General features: G+C 39.0%; 1 protein-coding gene across 4 annotated transcripts in view; it reads left to right on the plus strand.

Annotated features, from left to right (window-relative positions):
* Positions 1–559: 559 nt before the first annotated feature.
* LOC109427655 (protein singed) overlaps positions 560–22,997 on the plus strand; it is a 130,519-nt gene continuing 108,081 nt past the window's right edge. For 2 of the 4 annotated variants that reach the window (XM_062845699.1, XM_062845702.1), the window contains exon 1: positions 18,260–18,929. The gene's annotated coding sequence lies outside the window, so the exon portion shown is untranslated. Of the gene's footprint in view, positions 699–18,259; positions 18,930–22,997 lie in introns of those variants that run through there. The other 2 variants (XM_062845701.1, XM_062845703.1) reach the window with 2 other exon arrangements.

Here is a 22,997-nt window from a genome sequence, read left to right on the forward strand (position 1 = left end):
CTCGTCGATGCCACACATTTGTTGCTGTTCCTGGAGAACACCATACCGGACGGACAATGGATATGGGTGGAAACTATCGTTCCGGTGTCATCCTCCGCGCACAAAAAGTACGATCTACAGTCGATAGAATTGATATCCGCGAAGCGGCCAGTTGCAGTGCAGGGATACTCATAAGACGCAGTTGCCACGATGGTAATTGTATTGACGGTTGTTTCGATTGTTTCTGTGACTGGTGGGGATTCCGTAACTTGTGGAACCTCTGGTTTGGTTGTTGGATCTAAACCATCTCCGGATTGGTCAAAACTGTCTTCAATGGACTCATCATGGTCTCCTGAACAGTCGCCATGTGTTCCGTCGTTTTTGATGCATTTGTTGGTTTCCGTCGAAAAAATGGATCCTTCAGGACATCGGAACAATGCTCGAACCAGCTCATTGTCGGAGTTGAGAGAACACAGATAGAAGGTTTTGCACGTGGCGTCTTCAGTGTTTGGAGACCGACCTGCTCCAACACATTCCTCTTGCTGTACTTCCACCGTGGTCGTAGTAGGCAGTGTTGGCAATTCTTCAGTCGTTGTAGTTGGACAAGTAAATTCTGTGTTATCTAAGCAACGTTTCCTTTCCGATGAGAATACCGTTCCGGATGGGCATCGTACCAGCTGTTTGAACCAGTTACCATCAGGATCACGAGAGCATAAGAAGTAAGTTTTGCACATTTGGTCATTTTCATTAGCGAGCCTTCCGGAATTGCTGCAATCATTGATTTCTGTTTCATCGGCAATTCGCCGTGCAATACCCGGTTCATTGGTCGACTGCTGCTCGAACAGATCCAATTCTGCTAATGCAGTAGGACAAACGTACTCCGAGGCAGACACGCACTTGGACGTAATAGCGGAGAACATTGTTCCACCAGGGCACGTTGAAAGAGTTGATTTGAGTTCTCCTCGCGAATTCTGCACACAATTGTAATAGGTTTCGCATGTTTTCGATACCTTATCTGGGTATCTTCCTACTCCGGGGCATTCAAAGTCGCTGTTTCCATCATCCGGACAATCATAATTATCTGGCGACACACACTTTTGCTCTGTTTCCGAGTAGATGAAGTCATTTTCGCACAAAAAGTTTTCCGAAACAAGTGTTCCATTCTTCAATTTGGAACACAGTCGGTAACCTTGACAGTTCGGTACAGATTCATCTGGATACTGTCCAACTCCAAGACACACAAAATCCGAAAGAAATTTCAACACTTTTGGTGGACACTGATAGTCACTTTCGTCCACACATGTTAGCGTCTTCGCTGAGAAGACCTGTTCTTTCGGGCAGTTCTGCTTGATAGGGACAAACACTCCAGGATCTTTCGTTTTCAAACAGTTCACAAACTGCCTGCAGTCTTGGGACTTCACGTTTACGAACTTCCCGCATTCTTTGCACTCGTACTCGATGGAATAGAAGTCCTCCAAACTGTCGCAAGACTCTCCAGATATGCACCGTTGATACTTTTCGCTGAAGAGATTTCCGGAGCTGCACTGATCGTTCCTCAAGGTGAACGATCCCTCTCCATCCGGGATGCAAGTCACGTACAAGTTGCAGCTTTCCGGTTCCTCTTCAGGATCTCGAAACCGTCCTGGTCGGGAGCATTGCCAAGCGTCGCACAGAAACCCGGAGAACACTATGATCATCCCAAGGATGACCACGCACAAGTGAAGAGATTTCATGATATGAGTAGGAAACGATCGACTCGCGTTCGGACAGTCTACTGAACTAATGGCTGGACTAGAATTCGACTAAATTAGTTTCAATTTTGATGTAGGTAGGTAGGACTTCAACGTCGCGTTCGGCCTATCACAAATGTGGGTGTGTGTGGACGTGGCCGTCTTATATTGTCTTACTACGCGAGAAGTATTATGCAAAGAAAGATCGCCTTGCACTGGCCCGGGCAGCGGTAGAGTATAGTTATAGTTGCTTGTTGCCAATGTGGGGTATCGTTGATGATGCATGATTAGATGATAAAAAGGTGACAAATACACGCTCTTTGTCGACGGGGGTTTTATTACTGAGAAAAGCGGCAAAGCACGTTGCTTAGGGAAATTTTTATTACTAGTATTAAGGGATTTGAAATTGTACTTTTCATATGACATGGTAAAACAAAAGACATTGTAAACTTTGTAATTCTAGCTTAGCAATACATGGAGAAAATTAATATTTTCAAAGGGTGGTTCAAGAAACTTCAGGCAGACGCGTGCGTTTCCATCACCGCGCTGCCATTTTATATTTTTAGGGGTTGGGCTCAATATGACCCAGACAGGCACGCTAAACGTGTCCTACTTAAGAGGGTTCAAATGAGAATTTCCAAAGCACCGTAAGGACTTCAAGTGATTTAACCCTTTGAAGCCGGAATTTTTCCAAGCGTTATTATGGAGTTTTTCTACGTTTTTCCGTAGTTTTGGTGGTCAATAGCATAAAAACGGTAGAATATTATGCAGAATATATTTTCTGGATATCCTAGGTCATCCAAACTGTTCTTGAGTTTAGATCCTAAAGTTTACGGGTGTAACGGTAACTTCTTTCATTATCCAAAGCTACGATGTGTAATCTAACATGTTCAGTTAGTCTTCTGAAAGTTCAATAGACAGTATCAGATCAGTCGGGGTATCCTAGGTCATCTAAACTATTCTTGAGTTTAGATCCTAAAGTCTGCGGTTGTAAGGGTAACTTCTTTCATTATACAAAGCTACGATTTGTAATCTATCATGTCCAGTAAGTCTTCTGAAAATTCAATGAACAACATCAGATCAGTCGGGATATCCTAGGTCATCCAAACTGTTCTTGAGTTCAGATCTCAAAGTCTGCGGGTGTAACGGTAACTCTTATCATTATACAAAGCTACGATTTGAAATCTATCGTGTCCAGTAAGCCTTTTGAAAGTTGCAGTGGTTGTTTTTATCAACTAAGCTTCATAACAGTAAGAAAGCCCACAATATCCCAAAAATATAAAACAACATTTATTGTTCCTCTAACTACTTTGGTAAGTACAGTGGAATATGTAACACTACTTAAAGTAGTGACAAAAGCTATTATCACAAGTGTAGACCTGAAGCTATGGTCTTCGGAGTAGTGTTGTGAATGTGGAATATCCCAAAACTATCTTGAAATGACTCATGATATGCCAGGGGGTTACAGATTACAGTTTAAAGTTTATTGTGAAAATAACTACTGTTATTATCAAGAGCAAAACTTCAGGATAGTTTGGACGACCCTCAATGTCCCAAAGATTCATAATAATATATAGTAAACTTCAGGTTGGTCCAGTCACCGCGATTGATTATGAAACGTACTCAGTATGTCAGATTTAGCTGATGTTACGAGTGTAGACCTGAAGTTCTGAACTCAAAGATAGTTTTGCTGACCTGGAACATTCCCATAGTCTCTCTAAATGACATTTGAGAATTCAAAAGCTTCAGGGATCTCAGCAGATTATAGTAATATTCTATAGATTATCGGCTACTCGTTTTTTTTTTTGAACCCTGGGACTGCGTAGTCGACAATCTATAAGAGTCAAGATTACAGTCGACTGCGACCCGATTAGCGAATCATGTTCGTTTGTTGGGCCAACTGACAACTGATAAAAATGCTGTAGACACACGCAAGTGACAAGAAATACGTCACAAAACACACACATGCCTACACAAACGTTCTGTATATAGGAGCTGCGATGCGACGGCGATCAGACATAAAACTCGTTTTGACATCGATTTGACATTGACAGTGCTTTTTAGTTTGCCTCAACCAGTGAACATCCAATCATCGAGACAGCCCATCTAACGAGCGAACCATCACTGTAGAACAGTTTGGACGAACCTGCTTGTCCCAAAGATTTATAATAAAAAAGTAGACTTCAGATTGGTTCAGTAATCACGGATAAAAATGCAACGTTACTCAGTATAGCAGATATGGCTGTTGTAACGAGTGTAGACCGGAAGTCCTGAACTCCAAGGTAGTTTGGCTGACCTGGAATATCCCGGTAGTGGCTGTGAATGACATTTGAAATTTCAAGAGTTTCGCGGAAATGTAACCCACATCCAAGTTAAGCTTTAAGAACAACGGTTATGCCAATTATTTTGTTTTTCAGGTTATCAATGAAGTCCCAAATAAAAATATTTCCATTTTTCGCTAATAGAGGACTCAATGCAACAACTTTGCCGAAGACAGTATTCTATTTTATCGAATGGGTGAATTTATACAGCCGTTTCTCTGTTGGGTTATATATGACCACTCCGGCTCCAAAGAGTTAAGGAGACGCTTTAGAAACCATCTATCTTCCCCTGAAAACGTCTACAATTCCCTTGAAGCACCCCTGGAAACCCTTAAACGTTCCTAAAACTCATCGAACCCCTTCTGAAACCCCCTGAAACATCTCAAAACGCCCCTTAAACTCCTCTAAAACTCCTTTGCAATCTTCCTGGCGCTAATGAAAGACCCCTGAAATCCCCTTAAAACATTCTGAAACTCTACTGAACCTTCTGAAATTTCCTGAAATGCCTCATTCAGCCCCATGAAGCATCCATACCCTGATATGCCATTGAAACCCACCAGGACCCCCTCCTAAATTCGTTGGATCTACTTTCAATACCATCAAATCGTCTGATAGGGTAAGTGTTCCAATTATGGTTATAGTACCAATCATTCGCCATAGTTGATTTTCACCCTTTAACGGTGTAAACCAACAAGGAAAAAATTGTGAACAACAGATCACGTTCACAAAAGATGGTTGCACTCATTTAAACTTAACATTTTGCTCAAATTATGGTAGAAATAAATCATTTTCCTTACAATTCCGGCTTCCATGCACCCTTTTTCGCCATAGTGTACCAGTTATGGCTAATCCCATAAGGAATGCATGCAAATAGTGCGAAAAGGAACCGAAGTTAAAAAATGTAACCATAATTGGTACAGGGTTCCTATCATTGGCACACGCTGTAATAAATACTAAAAGTAGTTTTGGCTCCGTTTCTATATTTTTCATGTAAAGTGTGGAAACTTAGCTACCTTTTAACATATTGATGACATTCGCTGGTCTTCTTGTTATTTTTGTACAAATAGTTTTCCTTAGTAGTGCCATATTTGGTACATCCACCCTACTCTCATGTTAAAACTCAAAACTCCATGAAATCCCCTGGATCCCTCTGATACTATGTACGCTGATATTCCTAGAATTCCTCTGAAATACCCTTGAATTGTTCTAAAATCTCTCGAAAACCTACTGGAACACGCGTGAATTCAGGATGCAAAATATTCAGTCATTGGGGGAAAAGGCGTGAGCATGACTATTTCGGCATTGAGTTGTCCAAACTTCCACGCTGAGGATCTAAGATCGAACCCCACTCCCGACAAAACTCACAATATGTGAGTTCTTCCTTCGGAAGGAAAGTCCAGCCGTGGGTTTCGAAATGAAGTAGCCTAGGATTAAAAGTCTTGTTGATTCACCAACTTCTTTACCAACTTCACAGTCAATATATAAAACAGCTTAACTTAACTAAACTTCTTAGTCAATATATAAAACAGCTGACTATGAATATTCAGACATGTGTTTATCATTCCCTCGCATGGTGAACTTCAGCATATCTCGCCCTTCATTTTGGCCATGTCTACTCTGTAGGCATCACTCCAAGGGGTCGTGTTTGTTGCCTGGCAGATGTTTGGGAAGCACGCCCAACTTCGTGCTTTATTTTTCATTGTTCAGTGCCAGTTTAGCCGCCCTGTAGGCCTCACTTCGGTCCATTCTACCCTTATCGGGGTGAGCATTTTGCATCCTCCTGCTAGCTGTTAGGCAGGATGCACGCTCCGTGATTTCTGGACACCACTAGTAGAGCAGTTTATTAGTTTCCGTCCTTTTCTGGGTAGGGATCGCCTTGGAATTGCGGCGTCACTTGCACGGCTTAGGGTTCTGACTGATCATCGTTGGATAGATAGTCGGCGTTACCCTCCATAAGCAATCACTCCAAAAATGCAGGCTTATCGAAGAACCAGTCATCCCCGATGACGGTCGATGACCTTCGGCTGTGGCCGTCTTCCTCCATGTTCCACCCTGTATTGAGTCGCCAAATGGCCACTGTTCTTGTATCCATTGTCTACCCTCTATTCCATGGTTTCCCAAACTGTGGGTCGCGACCCCCCAGGGGGGTCGCCGGCCTTTCTCCAGGGTGTCGCGAGGGACAGTAAAATATTTAACTGTAACAGAGATCAAATGAGGGAATTTCTATGGGGGGTCGCGAAAACTACGTCTGCTGGCATAAGGGGGTCGCGCGACCTGAAAGTTTGGGAACCTATGCTCTATTCCAAGCTAGGATTTAGACCCGGAATTTAGAAGGTTACACCAATGACGGACTCTGCCCCATTCCTACAGTAGGGTTTTCTGTCACCTACTTTCGCGACATCCACGTACAGTCTAGCCATACCTTCGAGTAGGGTCCAGCATATCGCATTAGCCGAGCGGCCACCCCACTCAATTGTCCAGGCGTTGAAATCTCCACCGATGACAACGGGACTCAATCCCACTATCGAAGTAACACTTTGATGACCAGTTAGTCTCTACATCTCTACAAATTTTGAGAACCGTCATAAAACCAAATGGCCTTCATTATGGTTTCTTTATGATTCTAAGAACCTCTTCTAGTCTATTTGACTAAAAAATGTTACTTGGGTAGTGCGCTTGAAAGCGAAGCCAGCATATATGAGAACTAGTTTATCGGCCCTCTTGGGGGTGGGGGGAGGTAGTGCGGGCATACAACTGTAATAATACACCCCGTTGATTTTCACTATTGCGAAGCCCTCGTGCGTCGTGTTGTACAGATCGCCACTAGCCGACAGTTGTACAGATCACTGCAAGCTTGGCCTTATCTGCAAGTTCCCGTTATCGGGAGGGATGCGGTTTGGATCCGATGGAAGGGTGATGTCTGTACTTGACTCCGAGACTGACTGCCACACAACTGTTGTCCCCCAAACTCGTTGTGGAACTCTGGTTCGGGTCAATCACGATGTAGCAATCATAGATAGATATGTGCAGTACATATAAGTTTAAGCTAAGCTAAGCTACTACTTATGAGTAAAATATGTGACGCATTGAAATGAAACATTTTTTCATACTATGTGGATCACTGTTTGATTTTTATAGGAAAATTTCTCATTTTTCTTTTGTCGTATTAACGTTTTGCCGTATATGAATTACATAAAGGAATTCACTAAAAAGCGGAAACAGCTACGCAAGCCTTAATTTTCTGCTTTTTGAAATACTTAATCAAAGATCGCGACGTTAACGCAGGAAAATATTTAACGCTAATCTGCTATCATCCTTAGATTTTTGAAAAAAAAACATGATAGATTCATCAAAATTATGCGTATTGCGTACTGGTCCAAATTAGCACTAACCTGCAAAACCAAAACGTTTGAAAAAAAAAAAGAAAAATAAATTCAATTTGATTCCAAGCTTTTCCATCTAATGGCACATCGATGATGGTTTGTTCCAGATTTTACTCACTTTTCACTGCTGAATATTTATAATCGAAATTATTAATACACAACACTACAAGGCGCTAACTCGAACGTGCACAGTGGCTGCGCCATACCTACCTACTACTCGCGACCATGAACGGCGGGTGTGGTTGTTGGACTTTGGCGGCCAGTACCTATACTGATGGCGATAATGATAAATCTCGGCAGGCCGATTGTAATTGCCCTGATCTAACGTGGATATCGTGGTCGAAAACTTTCTTTGGCTAGGGTACTATAAAGTCAACAGATGGTTCACCACAATGCAGCTATTGATCATTGATTACACTAGTTTACAGCATTTTTGAACTCGGTAAGCTGATGATCATTTTTGGTGTAGAATCATGCCCTGAGTTCGAAAACGCGAAAGAAAAAAATTACAGTAGAGCGGAAATTTTTTCGACTTTCCATACAAGGTTGATGATTTGAAATCGATTTTTGTTCTATTTTTAAGCAAAGTCGCTCACTTCAGACATCTCATTCTCCGTAATCAATACACCGATTGAGCTGAAATTTTTACTGTAACTCGCCTACATATGATATGTCAAATAAACATCCAGAAAGAATTTTTAAGTTGGCTTTTTCTTATTAAAAAAAATACATTTCTTCAAAAAAATTTGAGAATTTTGCTAAAATTTAAGAAGATCGTCCCTAAAAATCGTCAATATCTTGAATTTCATCAATCTGACGCAAAACCTGTATTCAGATGATCGAATGGTATTGTATTCAGCTTTCAATTTATGGAAAAAGATTTAAAATTGGTTGAACAAAACGCAATATACTTGAATTTTAGTAAATAACATATTTTGAAAAGTTGTAAAACTCGATATTGAGCTAAAACTCAAAAACTGTTCTACTTTGAATTTTTTGAAGGTCGGTTTCGAAATCAGCACTAAATTGTGCTTCAAAAATTTTGGTCGTTGACAGAAGTTCACGACTTTCATTTTATTTTGTAAACTTGTGTTATGTATGTGAATTTTGAAAACGTAGGAGGAGCTTAAAACGCATGGTATCACTTCAGGGGATCAACGCACGTTATGAGCACAATGCCTATTGTAAACCCTGCAAACTAAAAAGTTTGTGCCTATATCATCTTATTCTAGACAACTTGCACCGAGAGAACTTTATTAATCTTTCTACACAGCAAATAATTTGTCCTAGAATCACAAAATTTTAACAAAATTTGTAAAAAAATGGTTATTGGAAACAATGTTTTTCCACCCGGGAAAAATCAAGAGATACCTTGGTCTTTCCTCTAACTGTATATCGAAACAAATTTTGAAAATATCAATCTGCTTATTTATAGAAACAAACAAAAACCAAAAAAATGAGGAAATGCATCCAACTTCGCATTAATGAAGTGTTTCCACTAGAAATATGCTCTATGACTATTAAGGTGGCCCATACTTATATGAAAAACAAAAATTTCGAAAAATGCCAAGTCTTACCTCTTAAATCAGTTGTTTTGAACTCCCAGAAGCTACGTTCAAAATTTGAGCAAAATTGGTTGAGCCTAAGGGGGCGCTCAAAACGCTTGAAGTTTGTATGGGAAAACTTGGACAAATGTATGCAGAAATTTTAAGTTTTCGAATTTTGGCGCTAGGTGGCGCTGTAAGTGTTCAATAACACAGCGCAACATTTTTTTGTCTCAAGAGCAAACTTATGTGTCTCCGAAGGATTTTGGGCCGCTGAATTCGAATCCGGGCTCAGATTTGCTCTAACACGTCACAATTTTGAGCTATACCTCAATTTATAGGGCAAAATATGCGATTTTGGGCTTTTTTGACTGCAAGCCATTAAGCTTGGAAATATATTTTTTAAGCAATCAAAAGATTAATTGGTCAATTAACATCTAAATTAACGACTCATGCAAAATATTTCGTTTAACCTAATCAAATTTGATAGATTTAAGCATTTTATATTAGTATAAAAACTTGCATGCAACTTTCGGAGGATGACTTGTATGGGAAATATCGTACCTAACATAAATGGCTTAAAACTATCAAATTCGATTTGGTAAAATGAAATATTTTGCATGAATCGTTAATTTAGATGTTAATTGACCAATTAACCTTTTGATTGCTTGAAAAAAAAAATTCCTTGCTTAATGGCTTGCACTCAAAAAAGCCCAAAATCGCATATTTTGGCCTATAAATTGAGGTATAGCTCAAAATTGTGACGTGTTAGAGCAAATCTGTGCCCGGATTCGGATTCAGCGGCCCAAAATCCTTCGGAGACACATAAGTTTGCTCTTGAGACAGTCAAAAAGTTATTTTTTGTTACGCTGTGTAATCAAACCCTTTGGTATTATTGTAGGTGACTATATGCCAAACAACTTTGTCGAAGACCGCAAAGTGATCCAACTTCTGTGAAAAAAGTTATACCCTAGGTAAGGTGAGGTGAAACATTATTAATATTTCCCCAGTACATGTAAAGGAATAATATCAATAATGAAATCTCAATTCTTTGCCTCACTTTGCCTAGGATAAAACTTTTTTCACAGACATTGGATCACTTTGCGGTCTTCGACAAAGTTGTTTGGTATATAGTCACCTACAAAAATGTCAAAGGGTTTACTGCCGTTATAAGCATATCTGTACCATGTTCAAAAATGTGCAACTGAGTAAACTGCGATTAAAGTTGATAACGTATTTTTCTAATTGATCAACAAATACAGTACCCCAACGGCACACGCAGCCGTATTTCTATTAAAACGGATTATATCTTAATGATTCCACTTCAGAAGTTGCCTTTTTTAACGCGAAAAAACATTTCATTTTTGAATAAATAGTTCCCAGCGGGACAGTTATGCTGTGAAACACAACGCAAATTTGAAATTTCCACGCATACTTTTCGCAGTTTTTGACTGTATTTCTTTTAGTGGGACAGATATGCTTGGAAATGCAACAATGGGACAATATGACTTGGTATTTATTTTCGAAATTTCAGAACAAACTAAGGACTTTTACAATTTTACATAAAAATACACATGCAATTATGCCGATAGGAGGAAAAAGTGAAAAATGCTGAAAATCAACATGGGACAGATATGCTTAGAACGGCAGTTTAGGGAAGATTCATTTATTACGCCCATCGTTTTTCTGGATTTCTAGACCCCCTCCCCCCTCTGTCACGTTTTTTTCCTATACCTAATATACGTACTGTCACACTTTCTTAGACCCCCCTCCTCCCAAAATGTTGGACGTAATTTTTAAACGTACCTTTATTTATTGAACGCTTACAGCGCCACCTAGCGGCAAAATTCAAAAACTTAAAATTTCTGCATACATTTGGCCAAGTTTTCCCATACAAACTTCAAGCGTTTTGAGCGCCCCCTTAGGCTCAACCGATTTTGCTTTGAACGTAGCTTCTGGGAGATCAAAACAACTGATTTAGGAGGTAAGACTTGCCATTTTTCGAAATTTTTGTTTTTCATATAAGTTACAATAGTCATTAGGCCACCCTAATGACTATTGTAAATCTCAGCAGCAAGCGGCGACAGGCAAAAGCGAAGACATTTAAATACCAATTTAAACGCAATAATCATTCAATAATAATCAATGCGTAATCAATGTGCTATGGAATCAAATAGGGATCAATCTCTTCAAGTGGCAGTGCTAAAAAGTGTCAAGATAATGCGTTATTTCCTAGAAGGAGATACCAGACAATATTTGATTATCTTCGTGCAATTGCTAGCAATCACACGTCTTCATATGTTGAGGGAAGAGGGCATTTTGGACAGCGGCACGCGTGTAAATCAAAGGGGTACCGCTGTCCGATCACTTTTGCAATATTTTCAACGCCTTGCCACGCCCAGACCTGTGAACGAAAACATTGTATACCTTGTATACACAAAATTCAGCATATTTGTAGTTCCGTGTCAAGAATTGAGCTCAATCCAACAAAGCAAACCATAGTTACAGCATCTTAAACTTGGCCATTTTGTATGAAAATCGGCGTTTGTCCGATCAATTATGCACCACAGTGTAGGTGCACCAATCAAGAAGGTGAAAGCTTCTTTTGACGAAGCAGGGATTATAGTCTCGGGACCTGACGAACCAACCACACCCCCCCCCCCCTTTTGCGAGTCAGCCGCGTAATCGCCGAATAAAATAGGACTACTAACCCTAATGCAAGATGTCAAGCGACCCGTACCGAGGAATGAGAGATCGAGGGAGCGAAAAACATGCTCGATCATTAACGGAGCCTGTGGGGTACCTGGGCACCCCCACAGTAATTCGTCTCTTACCGCGGTCATGCAGGACTCTGACGTGGTGGACCTTTTTTCCCGTGCTACTCGTGGGATTAGTCGTGAAAAATTCAAATAAAAAAAATCAAAATCAAGTAGTCCACCGGCTTACTGGTGGATCAACTCAATTGCGGACCTGCGCCGCGTCTAACTACGGGCTAGGAAGCAGATTCAGCGAGCACGATCTGAGGAAGACCGAAACGAACGGCGGGTGCACAGTGGTTCGAGGGCGGTCGAAACCTAAAAAACGAAAATGCTTTTCATGTAGATATAATATTTTTGTCAGATTCCTAAATATTTCAACTGTAGAAATCCAAAATTTCAGATCGATTCATTGAAATTTGAATTTTTGACAGCCTCCTGAACGGACTGTGGTTTATGGCCTTCATACAAAATCTATAATGTTTATTCACAGCTATGCCAGTGTCCCGTGCTTTAATAAACGCTTGAACTATAATAGTTGCTTTGAAGGCTTTGTTCGTAGATATGTGAAAATCATCTGTATGTCATTTAAGTTGTGAAAAAGCTGCCTAAAATCGAGTTATCCTTCGATATTCTTGAAAATTACCCATTTTTGAGTCAAAATTGATCTAAAACTATAGTAGGACGTGCGCGCCCGCGATGTGGTTGTGCGATTTTGTAAGCCTAAGACCAGTGCTTTCGATTGGTGTATGATTTATTTTGCGAAAACTTGCGATAGATTTCATGATTTTCATATGTTTTTGAGGGTTTTGGGTAAGAGGTTTTGGCTGGCTTTTGTTCAGCAACGCACCACTGTGGGGTGGTGTTCGTCGCAGCATAATCCGCGCTGAAAACCGAACTAAGGGCAAGCAAATAGGCCTGCTTTGAGGATCTCTGTCAGCATGCCTATGCGAATCCGTGGGGTGATTCCTACAGGATCGTGAAGGCCAAGACGAGAGACTTTCCTGTGTCTACCCGAGTACCTGTGCAAGATTCTTGGAAGTTCCAGAATCGAGTACTAGTTTACGACACAGAGGTTGGTCGGAAGTGCTTTCACATAACCTCAGGAGTCCCGCAACGTTCCATCCTGGGTCCGGTGTTAGGGCCTGTCCATAAACTACGTAGACTCATAGTGGGGTGGGGTGGTTCTGGCCAAAGTCTACGCTCCTTACAGCGTTAAAGTGGCCGGGGAGAGAAACCCCTGGTAGCGTTGCTGTCGTGACGTCGGTCTACTGGGTTGGATCCGAGCTCGCGGATGGAAAGGGGTCTCCGGGTTAGGTCGAGACCCTACTGTCAGCAATCTTCTGGTGCAGCTGATAGGGCGTGAAGGGTAGTGATACCCTTGACTTCAGCAGGTCAGATCTGCTTGCACCTAGACACCAGTTCTAGATGTCAGCAAAACAGTTGGGCGCGGGCGTGCTGACGACCCGGAAGACGGACAAAGGGAGTGGTGAAGACCACTCGGGAAACTGGCTAAGCGCTAATATGCTACATGATAGACTCTCTAAAGCGAGTCATCGATGTTCGTTGCTGCAGGCTACGCAGCTAACCTTGAGGGTGCGATATTAGCGTGGTTCAGAAAATCGTTTTTGCTCCACACCGCTTATTTGATTCCTAACCAGATTATATGCCTTCTCCCAAAATTTGAGCTCATTTGGTTGAAAATTGAAACTGCACAAGCCCTCCAAAGTTTGTATGGGAATTACTATGGGAAAACAATGTTTTTCATTGAATCCACCGTATCATTTTCCCAAGTGCCCTAGTGGGTATATCGACCCTTGGTAATCCTAGGCTACTCTATCAGCTACAACTTTGCCGAAGACCGCATTCAAATCGGACGCCTCATTAATTAGTTATCGATTTGTATCCAAATGGGCATACTTTAACAGTGATCCTCCAGCTTCCCAGCAGGCAACATTGCTGCACATGACGCCAAAGATAGCACACAGGAATCATGGCTACTAAGGCCAGTAGTACACAGGGTCAAATATTTGACAAGGAAAGAACTCAAGAAACAACATCAGTTTGACACTAATGAAAATTCGATCGAGTCAAACAAGATGTTTGAGCATTGCTTTCTTTTTGGACAAATATTTGACCCTGTGTACTAGCAGCTTAAGTTTCACTACAAAATGCAGTGATGCCCACCGAATAGTTTAACAATCATGAGTAGGGACAATGGAAATTCGCGATTTCGCGGAAGCCGCGAAATCCGCGAAATTTGCCTCTGGCCGTGAAATGTGAGAAATCCCGCGAAATGCCGCGAAAATTGACAAAATTGTGAACATGCCTTATAAATTTCCATCAATTTCAACTTTCTAAACATAAATTAACTGATATCAAGGGTAAGTTATACACGATTCTGTATCGCATACGAGTTTACTGTATATTCAATGTATACTTCTTTTCTAATTTTTCAACAAATTTGTTACTTTTTCGATGAGTTCATGATAAGACCTCTAAAAACCAAGTGAATTATTTATTTGGCATGCATAGTAAGAGTTTTCTTCAGCAAAACGGTCAAAAATATGGGACCGCGACAGTGCCGCGAAATTTACAATAGTAGCCCGCAAAATTTAAGAAATTTTGCCGCGAATTTCCATTGTCCCTAATCATGAGTAAAGATTTCGATTCTAGATAAAAATCGGTAACTAATAAATGAGGCGTCCGATTTGAATGCGGTCTTCGGCAAAGTTGTAGCCAAAGATTACCAAGGGTCGACTAACCCACTAGGGCATTTGGAGAAATGCTACGGTGGATTGAATGAAAAAGATCGTTTTCCTATAGTAATTCCCATACAAACTTTGAAGGGCTTGTGCAGTTTTAATTTTCAACCAAATGAGCTCAAATTTTGGGAGAAGGCATATAATCTAGATAGGAATCAAATAAGCAGTGTGGAGAGAAAACGATTTTTTGAACCACGCTAGTGCGATATGCTCTAGAGCCCCTCTTTGAAGCAATGCCTTCTTGGTGGTTCCGGAGAGAAGAAGGGTTTGGCGACCATAAGAATGTTGTTTCTCCTGTGGGTCTCCGGTTAGCCTAGTGGTTAAGGCTATGGATCGCCAATCCGGAGACGGCGGGTTCAATTCCCGTTCCGGTCGGAAAATTTTCTTGATTCCCTGGGCATAGTGTATCATTGTACTTGTCTCACAATATATAAATTCATGCAATGGCTGGCAAAGAAAGCCTTTCAATTAATAACTGTGGAAATTCTCAAAGAACACTATGTTAAAGAGAGAAAGGCCAAGTTCTAGTGGGAACGTAGAGCCATAAAGAAGAAGAAGAAGAAGAAGAAGAATAAGAAGAAGAAGAAGAAGAAGAAGAAGAAGAAGAAGACGAAGAAGGATTATTGTTTAGTGGATTGAGGAGAGAGTAGTCCTGGCTTTCACTTTTGTTGTACAGGACGGTCTCATCCCCACACTACTTGGACCTTCCTGTTTGAGAGTCTCTTGAGCAGATTTCCCACTAGGTTTAGAAGGATTAAAGGGCTTTTTTCGAGTTTAAGAAATGTGTGGAAAAACAACCACGTTAGTCGACGCACCGAAATCCTAATTTTCAACTCAAACGTGGAATCTTTACGCCAGTGAAACCTGGCGTGTATCAGAGGAAAACACTCAACGATAGCGACAGGAATTCGGGATCAAAAGTGGAGGGAACAAAATCTGCAAGCAAGCGTTAGATTGGAACCCAGCAGGACATCGCAGCAGAGGCAGGCCCAGAAGCTCAACACGGCGCAGCCTCAACAACGAAGTAAAGCAAGTCGACAGAAATTTGAGCTGGCTAGAAGTCAAACGATCGCCCAGGATGGAGATCTACACCGTGTCCAAAAAGTTCTCATACAAAATCAAATTGAATTCATTTCTCATCTGTAATTAGGATTTTCAAAGTAAGTTTATTTATTGAAAGGCCAACTAACATTGACCAAATACAGCATATGTTTTGGAATTAATTGTCCTTTATCCTTCTCTGCTGATCGCTTATGTGTCGTAAGTCGATTTCAGCTGGCACGCACGCCATTTCATTGGTATTTCGTCTCATTTTAACAGGTAAAGGTTTTAGGTTAAAACAAATTAGGTTCCTGTCCTCACCATTGCTAGTAGCAACTATGGCCAGAAGAGAAAAAAATATAACATTCTGTATTGGTGAAGTACGAAGCCGTTTTATGTTGTACAAAATAAAACGTAAATTAAACAAAAACGTCCATTTGCCTGTTTTGATGAAATTTGTTGTGTTAAAGAAGCATGGCTGCATATTATCTTGTTGATTCACATTATTCTCACTTCTTAAACATGCTTGTGTCCCTATTGTGGTAAATTTTGTTCAAAATTTACGTTTTATGATGTTTATCTTTAATATAACGGTCATTTTCAAGCAAATCAGCCCAAGTCTAGCTTACTTGGAAATTTCTTACCATATCATCACTAAAATTGCTTAAATTTAACCTTAGTATATCCATTTGGTACAACACTGGGGATAAAAACTCAAAATTTAACCTTATGGACTCTATTTAGCTACCGTAGAATGAAGAACTTTTCGAACATTTTTGTTGCGTGCCGTAGCAAACGGATTTCAGAAAACGGAAGTGTACTGCTAGGCTTCTAAAACCAAACAAAAAATATCGTTATTCTAAACCGTATGCTTTATTGAATCAGTATTATGTGGCCCTTCAATACATGCATTCATTTTGAAAATATGAATAACAGATGTGAAATAAAATTATAATTTCTAAATTTGTGTTTTGTATGAGAACTTATTGGACACGGTGTACACTCAGTAGCAAAAAAATAAAGCCGAGCTGATTTTTTCTCCCAAAATCTGTCATGTTCAATCTGTTGCAACTTTGGCAATTATCAATATTCTTGTCTGAAAATTTTACCATTTCATCATCAATATATTGATAATGTATGGTCAAAATTTCAAATTGAAAGAATTTATATATTTTGAGTTATAACAACTTATATGATAAAATCCATTTTTCAACATACATTTAAAAAAAACTGTATTTCAGAGAAAAATTTAAGTAGCTACATAAAAAATTCACTGCAGCGTCAGTAAATATGAGAAATGTAGTGGTCAAAATATGAAATGTTTTCATCCAGCACCGGTTTGGGACACAGACATCGTCAAAGTTGAAGTACCACTGTGGGTGCCTACAGTTTTCACTCCATATTGACCATGCTGAAATACCGGAGCAGAAAAAAAGCCGAGGTCAATTCGTTCCATTAATTTTTAGATATAAGTTTTAATAAACAATCCATATTGTCTGACATATTTTTATAAATTTTCGTGTGGCCTGCTAGTTTTTTATGACATTCTACACGTAACACATAGTGCGTTACGCGTTACACATAATGCGTTACAAACATACATATGTAAGTGAATATACAAATAGTTTGTATAATTTACAAATTTTGGCTACTGTTAAAACCTTATCATAAGCAAACATAATATGATTTACATGTATGGTTCCAATGGAGTCAGCTCTGACATGCATACATTAGTTTAATATCCAAGCTGTCACATCCTCACCATCAAAACTCCAGAGCGTTTTATCTTAAGAGTTTATCTTGCCTAGAACATCTCCAGGTCCATGCTAACTTTTCATGTTCAGTATAATAACATAACATATAATATCAACTTACATAATATATAATAGGGGTACTCACTAAACAGATCTAATTGCTTTTTTTTTTGTTTTTATTTATGTGTATTTTAACTAGTTGCTAATTCTACACTCAAATTAAATTGCTGCGTAAGCCATGATTTTCTGCTTATTTGAAATGTTTCATGATTTTGCGAATGAAATAATCAAAGATTGCCTTGGTGATCGTGACGTTTAATCAGTTTAATCAGTTTACGCTGTTAAGTGAATCCCCCTAATGTAAATTTACATGTTTTGAGTATTACGTGACCAACGTGAGGCAGATTACAGATTTAAATGTAGTCGCTTTTTGATCATAATAAAACTCATTGAATGCAATTTGCTCTGAGAGTCTTTCTTGGGATGCTATTTTACGGACAGCATGGACGATTGAATGAATTAGAACTGCTGAAAGAATAAAAATTCTCCAAGTATTTATAAACTGCCGCTATAATTAACTGCATCTGGAGGCAAAACGAATCACCACGACCTTGTTGCCCGCTAGGTGGATAATATGATCTTGTGACGCCGGTGATGTTTCTTCACAATTTTTCCTTCTACTCTTGAACTTGATCAACGGATGGGTCTGGTACCTAGCATGAGATTGTACCATACATCCATGGCTCCTCCATCTTTTTCCGGACACGATCAGCGAGTGAGCATATTTCTCTTCTCTAACTTATCAAAGAGTACTATAATTTGAGCATAAAATCGCTCTCAACTCTCCTCGAGACAACCGAACTCTCAATTGAAACATTCACCTACCACCTCACAAGCTCACTATGCATAAACTCTTTCTCTCATTTTTCCAGTCGCTCTGAACGATGAACCATGTTAAATATATCGACAAATTTTAAACATCAAACAATATTATTTTTGCCGTAGCGGCGTTACAACATTTTTTCTGGACTAGCTTCATTCCAACTCTGTCCGTGAAGTTGAGCACATCGTTTTCCCTCCGCAGTATCGTGTGAGTCGGTAGTACCCGGTCCTTTGTCGATTCTTTGTTGAAAGGTATACTTAGTGAAGTTGCATTTGCTGTGTGAATTATTGAATAATTATCGTCTTCAATCTGTTGGGCGCATCGTTTCGGAAGAAACAAACGAATCGAGTAATCGAAAAAATAATTGATAACGTGTTTCTGATAGTTTGGAAAAGCCATCCACCAGTGTGAAGAAGAAAGGCAAAAAAAGGGAAAAAATAATTCAATAAAACCCATTAAAAAGTTTATGCAAAAAAGTGAGCCCGAAAGTAGTTTTGAGCCCGGATCGCCATTCCTACAAGATAATACATTGCAAAGATTGTGTGTCGAGTTGAAAGAAGAAAATACTGTTCGAGAGCGATAAAGAAACGGAATTTTTGCTCGAATCACTGCACAAAGCGAAAAAAAAAAACGAGCCACAGGAAAATCAGTGATCGACATCGTTCCACATCTGTGAAAGAGGATTTGACTTCAAACTAGCGACTACTGATTGAGTGGCGAAGAGCTCCGGCAGTATAGAAGTGCAAAAAAGAACCAGTAGACAAACGAAACCGGTAAGTGCTAAAAGGAACCCGGGACTGCATTAGAAGAAGACATTGGTTGCCCTACAGGGTGTATTGACGTTCTATTGTAGCGAGAAGGCCTTATTTGGCGATGATGAGTGCAATTATGTCTCTGGTGGGCAAACATGACCGGTTATCTTAATTTGCTTGGCCGTTTATGGTTCTGTTATTGGGGATGGGAATCCGTCCGATGCAATATCGAAGGTGTGGATTGTTTAAAGATTAGTCATATTTCTGGTCGGCATCAAAAATATTGGAGCGCTTTCTTATTTTGTTTGATGAATATTCATTCTAATTTCATGATTTGTTTATGGCGGAAACTGCACTCTTGAAGTTGGTAAATATGATGTGAATTTTATGACCATTCATTTTGCCTGAACGAGTAAGATAGTTCGTAAGAACAATGTAGTGTAACAATAACGAGATATACTCATATATGTATGATTAAACCACCAGTTTGCTGCAGGAAATGTTTAAAAAGTCAACTGATATTCAAAAATAATAAAAAGTTTATATTGAAACCTGAATTCATAGAAATTTAATCTTTCTACGTAAAATTTTCGTATTTAAGTTACATACGTTGCTGCATCTTTCTGTCAAATTCCAAGAAAAAATAAAATTTCTGTGACGGAATGGTTTCTATACCTGCTTTAAAATTTGAATAAATTCAAAAGGGTAACATTTATTAGCAATGTCAGTTTTTTGAGTCTTGACATTGGAAATTCATATTGAACCCTTTAAAACTAAAATATAGGATTTACCAGAAGGCTTACGCTTATTATTATTTTTAGCATTATTATCGGATTGAATATTTCCAAATCATTTAGAATTAAAACCAAAATTGGTGAAAATTTAGAAAAAGTTTGCTATAATTCATTAGTAAGGCAGTAATGGATAGATTTTGCAGTTCTTTTTATAGCATATAGAATAATGAGCCCAGGGCTGGATTTAAGGGGGTTGAGAGGGTCATTGGCTCGGATTCCCACTTTTCAAGAGCCCCCACAAAATTTCACAGTAAGAATTAAAACTTGTAACAAAAAAATAGTACAAGAAACATTCCTTTGCTTTTCAACTTCTTGATACCTAAATTTTTGAATTTGATCTACATGTCATTTTTCGTCATCTAATATCGACTTAAGTGTATTTTGACGGACGATTCTATTTTATAGCTATTTTGTGAATTTTGGTTTTAGATTTTTCTTATTTGTGTAATTTTAAGGAAATAAATTTAAAAGTGTATTCATCTCATCTCATCTATAAAAGTTTTGATTGCCCTGGAGAGAAAAAAATACAAAAATGCTTAGGCTATACCTCGCCTTTATGGTATTGAAGGGTTGGACCTTAAAAATTTGATACCATTCTTTCATTTCAACTAGTAAGTTTTGTGCAATTGCTTAAGATTATGACAGAATTCCTTGAGGAATGTTTACCTAAATTAGGGAGGAACTTTATGCCACAAAAGTTCAGCCTATTGGACGCAGTGGCTTAATATCCCCAACAGGGGAGGAAAAAAAGGAGGAACTTCTCAATTCATTCACCAGGGAATCCCGAACTCTGTAGATTGAAGAGTCCAAAAGTGTCTGCTGAATAGTCCAATTTGTTTCTCCCGGAAATTCGAGTGAATATTTTGATTTTTTTTATTTCACAGAATATTTGGTTTAAGAAGCCAAAAATCATGCACTTTTGCAAAAATTTCTTCAATTTTTTCTATTGGAATTTGGAAAACACCATTATACATTCCTCTCTATTCTTCCATTTCTCGGAGATTTCCGCTATTACAAATCGTTTTTGAAGTTTCCCTTATCATGAAAATTCGTCCACAACGAATCGATTATGCATATTTTGTAAAAATGACAACTTTTTCCCCGTTTTTTATTTATTCTGCAATATGAAAAAAAAATCTCGGTTTAATAGGCCCCCGTTTGCAAATCTGACCCTGGCTGAGTCAGTGAGCTAGAAGCTTCATCAGGATTTTCGTTTGTTTTAACATGGGATTAGCTAGCATTTTCTCCATTGTTTAGGATAGTAAGCGAATTCAAAACATTTGCACAAATCTTTTCTGCACTTTGGCTAGCCAAGCTTAGAAAAAAGTGCAAGTTGAAACACTTTACAAACACAAATTCAAAATTAAATTGCTTAAAAAAATCACGTGCTCTGGTAGGAATCGAACCTACACCTACCTATTCGATTGATGGGCGCTTGTTTATCTCAAAGCTCCTTATTCTGAATCCGACTCCACCATCAATAACGACTGGCTTGCTTCTTTTTGGAGTTTTCATATACCACAGACAAACAGACGTAACACCTTGAACGATTTTCATGGAAATCCATCGCCCAGTTCACACTACCATCATCTGGTGGAAAAGTTGCACGAATCGCTGTGTTGTGCAATATCGTCAATAGAAGGCGCTAGTGTGAACCGTCAAACGCATAGAAGAACGATGCGCGCGCCTCTGGTTGTGAATGCCACAACTATGAAAATTGAAAATGATCGTTAAAAGCGTGGTCGATGGAAATTTCACAAGTGTTATGTCTGTTTGTCTGTGCATATACTAAAGTTGCAAATGATAGATCTCACATGATCCAAATCAGTGCCCAATTGTCGAAAATTCGAAGCCGTAACGTATTTCCATGGCGCTCTTGGCACACATCCATATTTGCGCCGTTCGATATTTAAATGATCAATGTTCAGGTACTTGCTTCTTTAGTTTGTTTTTGTATTTCGAAAAGAATGCATACAACATTTTTTTTCTCAAGAGATTCTTAGATACTGTTTTCTTTATGCATTTCTTTATGTATTTTTTTAAGTTTTCCAAATTTTTCATTAAAAGCTGATGTAATTTATTTTTGGGAATTTATATATAATTTAGATTTTCAGAGATCCAAGGTACTTATTTTTTTGCATGAGTGCCACCTTTCATTTCGTTGCGTATTTTGATTATAATATATTGTTCCTAAAAGAAATCACAAGAGGGTCTGTACCTAGTAGATAATTTTTAAGGCTAAAGGGTTTGTTGAGCGGCAATATTCAGTTATACAGGCCCGTGCACAGAAGTGTCCCCAGGGGAGGGGTTTTTCCCAATTTCGGCAAAAAGCGGAGGGGTGCCTAGTGTATGGTTGTTGGGGGGGGGGGTTAACACCCAAACCGCCCCCCCGCTTTTGCACGGGCTTGTTGTTATACCTAGAATAAATAGGAAAGTCTTGTATTGAATTGTTTGTGTAGATCCTACTTGAATAATGATCTAACAGTGATTCCCAAAGTGGGCGAAATCGCCCCCTAAGGAGCGAAAATCATTCCGAGGAGGGCGAAAATTAGTCCAAATTGAGGGGGGGGGGGCGAAAATAATGATGAAGGGGGCGATTTTTTGTTTTCAAAGTTGGTGTATAGAGCCGATGTTAATTGGTACATCTGGAAACTCATTGACAAAAGTCCTTAGAAGAAGGCTAAAAATATGCTACAGGAGTTTTCAAATGTACTTCCTAGAAATCTGAAAAGCTAAATTAAGAAATTTGAAATGGATAAAGGGAATTGCTTACAAGCTTTCTTTTTGGTTAGTTTAAACAATGCAGTTAGCAGTTTTTTTTTCCATTTTAAGAAATGTTTGTTTTTAATTTATGTTCAGATTTATTCAAGATTCCTTCAGTCAGAAGAGTCAAAAAATTTGAGGCTAATTTTATGGGCATATTTCTGGTAGTTAAGTAAAGAAATTCCCAAAGGCATTTTTCCAAAAGAAATCATGACGACTTTTCAAGTGTAATTGTGAATGTGTTTTTGAAACATTTTCAGATGATTTTCTGGTTGAGTTTTAGACATCGCTTATCTTCTGGAGTTCGGTAGAAAATTGTGGACTCTTGTTAAGTAGAAATTCTGTTGCATGAAGTTGTGCAAATCAGTAACATCGCTTTAACTTCATCTTGATAAATGTCGCCAATTTCCAAAAAGTATTATATCAAGAAATATGTGTAAAAGTCAATACTTGCAGAGTTTTATTGAAATTTTAATACCACCTTCCAGGTTAACAAAGTAAAACTTAGGAACTATGTATACAAATTCATACG

The sequence above is a fragment of the Aedes albopictus genome, chromosome 1, assembly GCF_035046485.1.
Source record: "Aedes albopictus strain Foshan chromosome 1, AalbF5, whole genome shotgun sequence".
Lineage (NCBI taxonomy): Eukaryota > Metazoa > Arthropoda > Insecta > Diptera > Culicidae > Aedes > Aedes albopictus.